General features: G+C 33.6%; 1 protein-coding gene across 1 annotated transcript in view; it reads left to right on the top strand.

Moving 5' to 3' along the window:
• The first annotated feature begins 2,820 nt into the window (after positions 1-2,820).
• LOC129229352 (voltage-dependent anion-selective channel protein 2-like) overlaps positions 2,821-13,587 on the top strand; it is a 42,487-nt gene continuing 31,720 nt past the window's right edge. Inside the window, exon 1 of the mRNA XM_054863642.1 lies at positions 2,821-2,966. The gene's annotated coding sequence lies outside the window, so the exon portion shown is untranslated. The remainder of the gene's footprint in view (positions 2,967-13,587) is intronic.

Genomic DNA, 13,587 nt, shown 5'->3' on the forward strand with positions numbered 1-13,587 from the left:
ATCGCGGTAATGATCGACAAACGAAGACTCGTTTTTTTTTTTCTTCTTATTTCTGTATTTAAAGGATCAGGAAAATCAGATCCGTTGATCGACAATTTTTGAGAATAGCAAAGCCTATTATACTCATTTCATGCATTAAAATACGCAAAAGACATGATTCTACCTAGAACTGAAAGAAAACAAAATTGCCTGAACACTGTAAACATCAATCGTTAGCAATAGATTCGCCATCCATCTACTAAAGGATCGGTAAGGTCACAGCCATTGAAAGATAATTTTTAACAATAACTAAGTTTGTCTTTCTTATTTAATGCATTGAAATACGCAGAAGACATTATTCTGCTTTTTAAAGAAGCACAACAAAATCGCTTTCGCTATGAACACCTATCTCTAGCAATGGAGATTGGCGCTTAACCGGAAATAAGACTCGCTACTTCCGGTCTACGTCAGTGGTTTGTTTGTTTATTTAGGATATTTGGTGAATAAAATGTGTCTCCATCGCACCCGGAGATAAGGGGCGGAGTCCCCAGACGCCACCGTACGAACATTTCATATTTCCGTGGCATTATGATTCGGAACTCCAGCGCTCGAATACGCTACCTTGCGGTGATTTACAAAACTGCAAATGAAACTAAAACATTGCCACGTTGCATTCCACGTTTCCACGTGTGTCTGTTGACGTAAACACAGGCAGTTTGTTCTGAGTATTTATTAACGCAATCGATGTGTCTTAGTTTGCTTTCAGCTACAGAAATTAATTCGTCCCTTAGTAGTATTCTCGAGCTTCTCAAAATAATGTTAGTTTTCCTTATTTCTTTCAAAAAAGTATTAAATGGTGGACGCGTAAACAAGAAAACTCTGGATTAACAAAATTGGATAACGGTATACAAGGTAAAATTTTTTATTGTTTTTTATGAATTTGTAAGAATATGAGTTTTTTTTAATCTTAAATTAATTTAACTAATCATATTTTACAGCAGCATTTAGTTGTAATGGACAGTATGCAAAATATTTTCTTGAATTTATTATCGTAGAACAAAATGAAAAATGTTTAACCGAGAAAGAATTTACTTTATTCCTTTTATTCTCAGCTGAAAGGTTTCGCCAAATTTGTTTAGGGTTATAGTGTTAGTATTGTGCGAGCAAAGTAGCCTTGGCGAGATTTCGCGTTTTTAGTTAAACCATTTTTAATTTTTATCATGAGTGGAATAAAATGATAGTAAGATTACAGAATTCGATAAGTAAAAAGAAATAATGGTCAATCAACTGAAAAGAAAACTACCACCATATATAAACTGTGAATACACATTTTATTTATTTTGTTCTGAGTGAATTTGAATAAATATCAGTTTTTCAATTCGATGAAAAAAAAAACGAACTTAGCAACATTGACTGGACACTTTTCCTTAACCTAATTCCACATAAATGATTTAAATAACCTTTGTTACTACAGTATCCTACTGAAATAGACAGTATGCAAATAAATTTTCTTGAAAATATTTATCGCAGAACAGATTGAAAAATCCAGAAAGAACGTTAAGAATTTGAACAATAAAAAATAAAAGTTCGCCAAAAATCTGTTTATAGGTATAGGGTTATGGTTTTAAAATTGTGTGAAAGAATCATGTATCTTGACAAGATTTCGCATATCAGGTAACATTTCCATGTCGAATGAATTAAATGCATGTTTTCTTTGGATATCCAATCATATAGTCATAGAAATAAATTATCTAGTGTTAAACGTTACTCTTGACAGTCTGCCACGTATGTGCACTATGTGACAAAAATGTCAACAAATGCCGGAAATGTCACGGAACTGAACTTAATATGTACTAATGTATAGAAAAAACGGTACAAAATGAAAATGCCGTTCGAAGCGAACCAAGAATTTATGAATTCCGAATTCAACATCGTGAAAATGGCTGCTTCAGAACAACTTACTGTGTGTTCTGCATTAATTGTTTACTTTCGTAATACTTTTTGGTTTCTAATCTCTTTCTATATGGGTCAGAATAACCAAAAGACTTTGAAAAATCTTTTCAAATGAATAAAGCGAAAAAATCATACATACGAACAAAAATCACAACACTTTTAGCATTTTCTTCGTTACCACATGCGTTTGTTTTAGTTTTTAAGTCGGCCATAGGTAAGGCACTCAGTATGCAGACCTCGACATAAATGCAGTTGAAGTCAGTTGTGACTCTGAATCGAATCGAATCGAAGTCGGCCATTAGACAGTGACTGCAGTGCCCCCTATAGTTCGTTGGAGTTGCGAATTAATCGTGAACCGGAGTTTCAATTGCGCATTTTGCTGATAAAAAATTTTCATTTAACTCTTATCGGTATAAAAAAGAAATAAATATCGGTCCAGCATCTATGAATTGTCCTCTAATTTCAGTATTCGTGCTTTTTAATTAATCGGTTAACACGTGTTAAATTTCTATGCTGTCAATGTCAAAACCTTTATGCGACATCAATTTTTGTAATTGAAATTGGAATATGCGTTTTGCGAATTTGATTCGCTTCAACACATTTTTAACGAAGTTTCCCTATTTTGCCGTAGTGTCTTGCTTAATGGGCTATAAGCATTTTAGTGCATCCCAAGCGGTATAACGCTTAAACCACGCCTCCTAAAGATCTTCCCACGAGCTGGGTTATTCTAGAGTCCCTTTATGCTTGCGTTCGACGAGTTCAACCGGTAGCGACCGGTTGATTGATCATATGACATCTAGTGACGTCAGCTAATGCTAAAGCATCGGAGGTGACGTCATCATTTCAACGGTGAGCTACCAATCGCTCATCGAACGCAACCTATGAAAACGTACCACATCCCAATAACTGCAACCGTCCTTTCTTGGCGTTTTCAGTCTTTCAGTCCTTCATTTAACCTCTCAATCAAATACTCGTTTTATCTGGAGAATAATACTGTTTTAATTCAAATATTTTGTAGTAAAATTGTTTAATCGGTGAGTCCTTCTTTTCTCTCTGTTTGTATTTTTTTCTTAAATTCTGTCGTTATTTCATGCACTAATGTAACTACGTTTGATCTATCCTCGTGGTTCGTCCGCATATCTAGTCAACATTCCAATCTATTTCTACATCATCCGCTTCAAATAAGAGAAATAAACAAAAATTCAGCTACCACCAATATTCGTTACATATTTGTTGCACTTTTATTCGGTTTCAAATAGTTGTTTATGTTCTGGATTTGAGTTTTAATTTGAAATAAATATGATGCTCCGTTTTCCTATGATCAAAATATGTCGAAGTTTTGTTTCTTAAACTTTAGCAGAATCTGTGACCTCTGTTTCGTAATAAATGAAAATTAAATTGGCTCCGTTATGATTTAGTTGATTGATATTGAGTTTGAGACAGAAGCAAAGAAATCTAGGAATGCCTTAAATCTAATTAAATAGATGAAGCATCGTCCGCCGGCGGCATTATTGGAATGGTCAATGATGTCTCCCAAGTTTCGCAGACATTTCATCCCCCCCCCCTGTTTTTCACTTTAAATCATACCTTTTTGATACATTAAAGGGACGAGGCGGAGGAAATTAGAAATGGCGAAACTGAGGACAAACCATTGCATTGGGATGTCTCAAAGAAAAAAAGTAAAATTTAAAAATATCCAACCTCTTGCATTAATTTCAAGACAAAATCGAATTTATTGCTAGGGGCTCGAGCCCTCCCTCCTATCCTCAACTGGTTTATTTTTGTTGTTAAATGAAGTTTACCCCTTGGGTAAGTTGTTGCAAGAAACCTATTATTTCCTGCTACTAAGCTTTGCAGGAAAGCAGAGACAAAGACAATTCAGTCAGACTTGCAGTTACAAAGTGCAAAATGTGGAAAAAACATCCTATCCCTCCCAACGAAGCATAAGAAAAAAACCTTTGCAAGAGTATGATTCTTTTTTGTTTGTAGTGAAAAAAGGAGGGTATGTAATGATTGTTACACAATTAGTACATAACTACGTTTGGATCGTGTATAGCCTGTGTGAAAGTGTTAATAGTGTGGTTAAGTTAGAAAAATTTTATTTTGTAATTAAAATTTCAATTATTTGCTGGTTGTTATCAGAAAAGGCTCTTCTCTTATGTAAAATTGCAATACAGTGGAGCCCAGATTTTACGTAGTCCATTTAATATATTATCCCCCTTCAATCATCATTTTTGCTGATCTCTGAAAAGGGCTATACTGATATTAAAATATTCCACATTTTACATTATTTTTTTTCAGAAAGTTTACCTAATACGGTTTTTTACAAACAATTTTTTTTAGATTGCCTTTTATCCAAGAAATATTTGTTTTATATCAGTTTCAGAGTTCGCCAATATGTATCCAATATTAATTTTGAAAACATCATGGTATTTTGATATTTTCGATATTTATTTTTTGAACTGTGGTAACTTCAATAAAAAATTATATTAATCAGATTAATCTTGTTCATTTTTTACCACTGGACGTGGGAGCGTCCCTACTACCAAGAAAACCAAATGCCTACCGCCAAGAAACCAAATGTCGGCCACCAACAAAGCCAAATATCCACCCCCAAGAAAGACGAAAGAAATTAAACACATGACTAAGGCCAGTTTTCGTGACAGAACAAGTTGCGATTTTCACCCCTCTGTATCTCAGCCCCATGAAGATCCCTGGGGAGTGGATGTTTGGTTTATTCCATCTCGAGTGGCCCCTGACGATTTGTACTGAAATACAATCTCTTAGACCATCCAGAAGGAGGATGAATTTAAGTTAGAAAAACGCTATTAAAAAACATTTTCGTGTTCTTTGACAGGGCTACAGCCCAGACGAAAAGAGGGATTGAGCTGAAATCTTGCGTATACTGATGTGCCATTTGAGCCCCCTCACTTTTATCCCCCAAATCACACCTTCCCGGGTGTTCTGTAAGAGCCCCCCGGGGGTCTTTATTAATGATTTTTGTATTTGCTGGTCTGTTTATGACATCAAAATAAAATAGTCCTTTTTAGACGACATTTTTTTAATGAACTTTTTCATCAATACTTACTGTTTATAAATTTCAGCATCTGATGCAGGAATAGGAAAAAGTGTAGATTTTTCTTTTTCTGAAGATCAAGCATGAGTTGCACTGTAAAAGTGCATATCAACTCTTGTTTTTATGTCAAGGAGGTTGAGAATGTTTTGCATTTTTAACAAAATTTGAAAGATATTTAGCTGGACGCTGAAGAGCCCATTTTGAACAACTAAAACACCATATACCCCGAGGATCTGTAGAGTCAATGATAAGGTTTTTAACTCTGTCTTTTTTTGCTTTCTGATCATTCTTTATAAATTTTCACTCTTCCCTATATTGACGACTATTTTCCTTCCTAGAAAAGCTACCTTTCTTGTAATTTGTCTTCACGGGATCTAAATTACCAACAGGTAAATGGCTATCTTGCTCAGCAGGAATGATTGATGGAGCAGCTGGTAGATTCTTTTCCTTCTCAGAACAGGGACTTATTAAGAAATTTGTCATCTGGATCATAATTGTTAGCAGGTAGAGATGACTATCTTGCTCAGCGGCAATAATTGCGGGAGCAGATGATAGTCTAATTTGACATTGAAAATGTATATAGTGGAATTTCTGAAAACCAACAAGCAGTATAGAAAATTCAAAAAAAAAAAAAAAGTCTTACCACAAGAAAAAAAATAATAGAATGCATTCAACACAATATTATACAGTTGAATTAAAAAAACTACTTCTAATTCATTTGCAGGAGCTTCTGTACTTAAAGTGACTACTGTGATAGGAACAGGGAACCCTCGGGTGTGATGCACTTAAAGGGACTTCAATCCAGGCTTACAAAAGCGCATCAAACTTAAGAAAATTTTCAAGGTCATATTCTTTTTTAGTAAGCTTAAAAACATCTTTCTGATTATGGAAAAGCTATATCTTGATACCATAGATAAGTTTAACCATCCACCTTGCATGATGAATAGCACCGGGTGCCTGCCATTGTGTTTTTGGTGGTGAGTTTCCTAGAATAATCATTGTGAGTTCTAAGAATTCCTTGTAATCATCTCTAGGCCAGAATTTTACCGCAGATAAAGTTTTAAGTGTCGATACTATCGGTTGTGGGTTCCAAAATTTCAAATTTATCTCTTTCTATTCCATTTCATACAGTTTTAAATCTTTTAAATAGAGGAATTTCTGGAGAATTGGATGGCCCTAAACATAGATTAAATACTTTTGCTAATAGTAGTTCAAGCATATGTTAGCAACAAACTAACCACATCAGTTGTCACCCCCACTTTCTGTTCTAAAATTAACATCAGATTTATGGCTTTACACCTTCTTCTGAAATATAACTAAACCCATATATTTTACCTCTCTCACACGAAACTGCAGTTTATCAGGGTTAAACTTAACATTGTTCGCCTTTGTTCTTTCTAAAACCTGGTCTAACCTTTTTATCGTGTTCAGATTTAGTTTTCCCACTAACAATAAAATTGTCAAAATAAATTTCTGCACCCTGAATGTCACTAAACAATTTTTGACTTCGCTTTTGAAAAACTTCGGGAGCTAAAGAAACGCCAAAAGGTGAACATTAAATTTAAAATGTCCAAATGGGGAATTAATACGAACTTTCTTCGTGTAGGGGACAGTGCCAAAAACCCTCTTTCCAGTCGAGCACAGTAAAATATTCATGACCTTTTAATCTACTTATTTCCTCACTAGATGGGATTATGTGATGCACTCTTTTTATGGCTTTGTTTAAATTCCTAGGGTCTAAGCACAATCTTAAACTACCATTAGGTTTCTCAACAACCATTAAACTATTTACCCAATCAGTAGATTTATTTACCTCTAAATATAATAACGCTTGTTTCTAAATCATTCAAAGTTTCTTTGAGTTCATTTAGTATGGCTAAGGGAACAAACACATCTAGGAGGGTTAATAACTGGAGTAAAATTTTCTGTAAGTTCAGTGTGATATGGGTCACCTGGAAACTTCCCAAGAACTTTAAATACATCATTATACTTATCCAAAATATCATCTTTACATGAAAATAGAATTTCATCAAGCCTTTGAATTAAATTCAACAACTTACATGCATTCAAACCTACAATAAGTTTTGATACCACGTCAACAACAACAACAAAATTCAAATTAACATTTTTGCACTTATCAGTTGAACATAATAAATTGACCTCGATTTCTAATTAATGATAATAACACAATATCAGTTTTCACTAAAGAAGAATTATTATATAATTTGAACTTATTAAACACAGATAATGGAATTATGTTTGCTCCAGCACCTGTGTCTAGCTTAAACTTAATTTGATTATTATGGATAGAAATACCTGTAAACCACTTAGTTTCAACATCATCATTCTTATAAAGAATAAATACCTTTGTGCTGAAAAATTAAAATGTCAGTAATCCAACGTTATTAAGCACAAAACTTGCAAATGATTGCAGACACGTGTTTCGGTGTTACAAGGAACACCTTTTTCAATGCAAAGAAGTGTGAGTTTTGGATGAAAAGTCATCCGAGAAAAGCAACACAGTGGAACAGGAGGTAGTATAAATATCAAAAAATAGAAATTAAACAAAACAAAAAAGATAAAATGACACATGGAGACAAAATTTTTTATATAATTCCATCAGGAAAAAACCGTTAAGTAATAAATTTTAAAAGAAAACCCATAAACAATGCAAAAAGTCCAAAAATGAAACCACTCTGAATAAATTAGCAATAAATTTACCAGCGGGAAAAACTATGTATGGAAGCAATGTATCAAATGGAGAAATGCAGAAAAAACAGAGTGAAGGATAAACATATTGGAATTAGTTAATCACAAAACGAAATAAGAAAGCAAAAAATGAAAAAATAAAAGTAAGAAATGTACGACGTTTACATAAAAATAATAGAAAATCTAAACCAATTTTAACAAAGGAGTCCACACAGAAGAAAAATAGGGAATTGCAGTAAGATCGTTAACTAAATTAGAACGGTTCCTCAGGATGTGAAAAGATTCCCAAAAATCAAGATCCAACGAATTGGGGCATTTTTGGATAATTTGATAAGAGTTAAAATCAAAAGAGTGATTCGATTCCCGACAGTGTTGAGCAATACTGGATTTATTCAGCTGTTGTTTTCTCACATAGCTTTGATGTTCTTTTAACCGAAATTTCAAAGAACGGCGGGTCTGTCCGATGTATCCGAGTCCGCAATTGCAAACAATTTTATAGATCCCACAGCAATTAAGAGGGTGAATAGAATCTTTAAGAGAAGAGAAAGAAAGTTTATTAATAGGAGAAAATACCACTTGGAATTGGAATCGCTTCAGAATCTTAGCAACCTGAAAACTGATACCAGGGAAGAAAGGCAGAACAACTAAATTCTTAGTGTTAAAAGTTCTATTAAGAACAACATTTTGAGATTTTTTGCAAAGTTTTTTATAAATGGAATCAACTAAGGTGGGCGGATAGTCTCTATCAACAGCCACAGCTCTTATATAGTTAAGTTCCGCATTAAGAAGCTCAGGTGAAGAACAAATATTCATTGCACGATAAACATATGTGTTGAAAGCTGAATATTTTTGATTAGGAGGGTGAGACGATAATCTATGTGGGGGTAAGGAAACAGCAAAAGGTTTACGATAAACCGTAGTTTCAAAACCGGACTCAGTTCGAGAAACGAGAACATCCAGAAATGGAAGGCAATTATTCTGTTCTTTTTCACAAGAGAATTGAATATGAGGATCAATGGAATTTAAAATGGATAAAGTATCATCAATGCTTAGTTGACCGTGGTTCATAAGAACAAAACAGTCATCAACATAGCGAACATAGAATTGAAACTGTAGTTTCTGAAACAACTTGACCTCAAAGTAATGCATGTAAATATCACTAAGGATGGGGCTAAGTGGGTTTCCCATTGCCAAACCATCCAACATAGTATAAAATTTACCATTAAAAACAAAGGAACTTTGCCTTAGACAAGTATGAGTAAGGAAAACTAAATCCTCAATTTCCTTAGAGGTAAAATGAAATTCAGACAGTCTACTCTGAAGGCATAACAATGAACCCTCGACCGGAACGTTCGTAAATAATGAGTTCACATCAAAAGAAACCATAAAAGAATTATTTTTTCTAAAATAATTCTTTTTAAAAGAATTATTTTAGAAAAAATAATTCTTTTATGGTTTCTTTTGATGTGAACTCATTATTTACGAACGTTCCGGTCGAGGGTTCATTGTTATGCCTTCAGAGTAGACTGTCTGAATTTCATTTTACCTCTAAGGAAATTGAGGATTTAGTTTTCCTTACTCATACTTGTCTAAGGCAAAGTTCCTTTGTTTTTAATGGTAAATTTTATACTATGTTGGATGGTTTGGCAATGGGAAACCCACTTAGCCCCATCCTTAGTGATATTTACATGCATTACTTTGAGGTCAAGTTGTTTCAGAAACTACAGTTTCAATTCTATGTTCGCTATGTTGATGACTGTTTTGTTCTTATGAACCACGGTCAACTAAGCATTGATGATACTTTATCCATTTTAAATTCCATTGATCCTCATATTCAATTCTCTTGTGAAAAAGAACAGAATAATTGCCTTCCATTTCTGGATGTTCTCGTTTCTCGAACTGAGTCCGGTTTTGAAACTACGGTTTATCGTAAACCTTTTGCTGTTTCCTTACCCCCACATAGATTATCGTCTCACCCTCCTAATCAAAAATATTCAGCTTTCAACACATGTTTATCGTGCAATGAATATTTGTTCTTCACCTGAGCTTCTTAATGCGGAACTTAACTATATAAGAGCTGTGGCTGTTGATAGAGACTATCCGCCCACCTTAGTTGATTCCATTTATAAAAAACTTTGCAAAAAATCTCAAAATGTTGTTCTTAATAGAACTTTTAACACTAAGAATTTAGTTGTTCTGCCTTTCTTCCCTGGTATCAGTTTTCAGGTTGCTAAGATTCTGAAGCGATTCCAATTCCAAGTGGTATTTTCTCCTATTAATAAACTTTCTTTCTCTTCTCTTAAAGATTCTATTCACCCTCTTAATTGCTGTGGGATCTATAAAATTGTTTGCAATTGCGGACTCGGATACATCGGACAGACCCGCCGTTCTTTGAAATTTCGGTTAAAAGAACATCAAAGCTATGTGAGAAAACAACAGCTGAATAAATCCAGTATTGCTCAACACTGTTGGGAATCGAATCACTCTTTTGATTTTAACTCTTATCAAATTATCCAAAAATGCCCCAATTCGTTGGATCTTGATTTTTGGGAATCTTTTCACATCCTGAGGAACCGTTCTAATTTAGTTAACGATCTTACTGCAATTCCCTATTTTTCTTCTGTGTGGACTCCTTTGTTAAAATTGGTTTAGATTTTCTATTATTTTTATGTAAACGTCGTACATTTCTTACTTTTATTTTTTCATTTTTTGCTTTCTTATTTCGTTTTGTGATTAACTAATTCCAATATGTTTATCCTTCACTCTGTTTTTTCTGCATTTCTCCATTTGATACATTGCTTCCATACATAGTTTTTCCCGCTGGTAAATTTATTGCTAATTTATTCAGAGTGGTTTCATTTTTGGACTTTTTGCATTGTTTATGGGTTTTCTTTTAAAATTTATTACTTAACGGTTTTTTCCTGATGGAATTATATAAAAAATTTTGTCTCCATGTGTCATTTTATCTTTTTTGTTTTGTTTAATTTCTATTTTTTGATATTTATACTACCTCCTGTTCCACCGTGTTGCTTTTCTCGGATGACTTTTCATCCAAAAGCTCACACTTCTTTGCATTGAAAAAGGTGTTCCTTGTAACACCGAAACACGTGTCTGCAATCATTTGCAAGTTTTGTGCTTAATAACGTTGGATTACTGACATTTTAATCATCATTCTTATTTGACACACTCTATATATAGATTTGATAGTTCTTGAGAACACTCTTCATGATTTACTTCATGAACTTTTTGTGTTTTGTTATTATAAGATTTTCTTTTCGAACTCTTACACATTGCAACGAAATGTTTACCTTTGCATGCATTACATAACTTGTTGTACGCAGGGCATTCTCTTATTTTATGAGATTTGCCACATTTATTACAGTCGATCACACCACTTTTAGATCACTGTTTACTTTTAGCACTGATTGAACAATTATTCCGCTGAGATCTAACCACATCGGTGTCAAACTTTGACTGTAGATTTTTTATGGATTTTATTTGCACTTCAATTGCTTCTGATGCACAAACAAAAGAAGCTTTTTGAAGGGAGAGCTGGGATTCCCTAACAAGTCTTTCTTGGAGAGATTTGTTTAGTATTCCAATCACAATTCTGTCTGATTAGTGAGCTTTCTTGTTTGCCAAACTCACAGGAAGATGCCAGTGTTTTCAATTGAGTCAAGTACACATCCATGCTTTGACCTTGTCACTGCACACAATTAAAGAACTTAAAATCTTTTGAAAATGATGTTTTTCATTGACCCACAATGTTCTTGAAACATTTTAATTACCGCATCAAATTTCTGAGCATCAGCCTCATTTTCAAACTTGAAAGTGTTGAAGACCGAAAAACCTTCTTTGCTGACTAGATTATGCAGAATGGCTATTTTTGTTGCATCCTCTTTAGTAGATCTCTCTGAAGCGACTAGAAAATTATTGAACTTTTGGTACCATTTATTCCAGTTTTCTGCAACATTTCCAGCAGAAAAGTTCATTTCGCCAAGAGGCTTAAAAGTTTCCATTTTGAACATGAGAGTTCTTACTTCATCTCAATACATCCGAGCGATGTGTTCCACTTCTGACACCATGTCTTATTTTTGTTATAAACACTAGAAAGTTCCTTAATACATATTTATTATTTCATAAAAATACATTCTTGATTAGATATAAACTAAAGTTACAATACTCTGATGAGTCCATCTTCATGCTGGTACATCAACAACATGATCAGCAGTAATGTTGCCAACTTACTTATTGCAAAATACATAACATAATCAATACAATTACAATTAAGACATATGTCACACATCAATTTGGCATTTATCAAGAAACTTATTTCCAACCCCCATCCCCTGCATTTTGCATTATTTGAACTAAGAGTTTGACCAAACATAGCGACTACATTCCATTCGCAGCCGTCAAGTTAGGATGATTGTGAAGGGAAAACTATCAAAGGACTAGCTATTTGGCTTAAAATATTTTAATCTGATGCCATTGAGGATTAAAAAATTACTACAGTTATTCTAATAAGTAGAAACTATCCCCTGTTTAAAAGATTTTCAATGGAACGTAATGTTGATCCCTTCTGTATGCGCTCCGTGTTCTTTTATATTTATTCTGGGATCCTTGACTTCTTTTGTCCTGGAAAAGATACTTTCCTCTCGAGCTGCGGACAATTTCCCTTGAGATATCCTGGTTGTTTACAGACAAAGCATAGCCATTTTTTATTTTCAATATGAGCAACCTCTGGTTTGTTAGAAAAATTTCTCGTAACGCAAGCCGTCCTTCTATTATGATATCAACATTAAATATCTTCAAAGTTAAAGGTTTCATCAGATCTGACTAATATGGATTGGACGATGTGATCATATTCCAAAGGCAAATTTCGTAAAAGTTGAAAAATTAAAAAATCCTCTGGAAAATTTTTATGTGTAATTCTTATTTTTTCAAAAATACGCCTTAAACGAGCAGCATACAAATTTAATTTTTTATCTGGTTCTAATCTGCAATTATTTAATTCTGCATATAACTGCATTTGACTGCAGCGGTTGTCTGGATAAAGGATCTTTGAGTTTTTGCCATGACAATGTAGGTTCCTCAATATTTTCAATAATTTTCTTACATTCTTGCTCAATGTTAAGGAAAATTAACAATAGCACAAGTCTCTTATGGTAGAGAAAGCCTTTGATGTCGCATTTCGTGATGTCTGAGTCTTTAGAAATTACAGGAAGCTCTTCAGAACCATTAACTATATCTCCCAGCAATCCTTTTCCATTAATAGAAATTCAATGTTGACCACCCATTCAGTGTAGTTACTACTATTCAGCTTTTCTATTGTGTAGGTAGGACTTGCTGTTAAAAAAATTTCAATTTTTAACTTTAACTAAAATAGTCATAAAGACGAAAAAGTCGACTCTCAGCCTCCATCAATTTGTTCCATTCATTTTGTAAATTAGTGAACGTCCCCTCCCCCAATCACTAACTATCTCAAATTTTTGAAACAGGAAATCACTTGTAAAAAAAGTTCAAATTTTTAAAAATTCATCAAATTTTGAACAAACTTGTAGAAAAAGTCCAATTATTTAGAAAAGTTCTTTTGCTCTTCTTTAGTCTAATTCTTAAAAATCAATGAAAATTAGATTTCTGATCATCCAACTTGAAAAATAACAGAATTATATTTTAACTGGTAATTGACTAGCTCTATAATCTGTGCTCACTTAACCATTGATAGGCTATAATGCTCCAACATATTGCATGAGTAGTAATAGCCCAAGTTTTGTTAAGAATACTAATATTTCAAAGCTAGTAAATTATCAACGTGTGATGCGTAAGTAGAGCAGCCTAACTATCAATTAGAAATTCATTTTCTGTTG

The sequence above is a fragment of the Uloborus diversus genome, chromosome 9 (genome assembly GCF_026930045.1).
Source record: "Uloborus diversus isolate 005 chromosome 9, Udiv.v.3.1, whole genome shotgun sequence".
NCBI lineage: Eukaryota > Metazoa > Arthropoda > Arachnida > Araneae > Uloboridae > Uloborus > Uloborus diversus.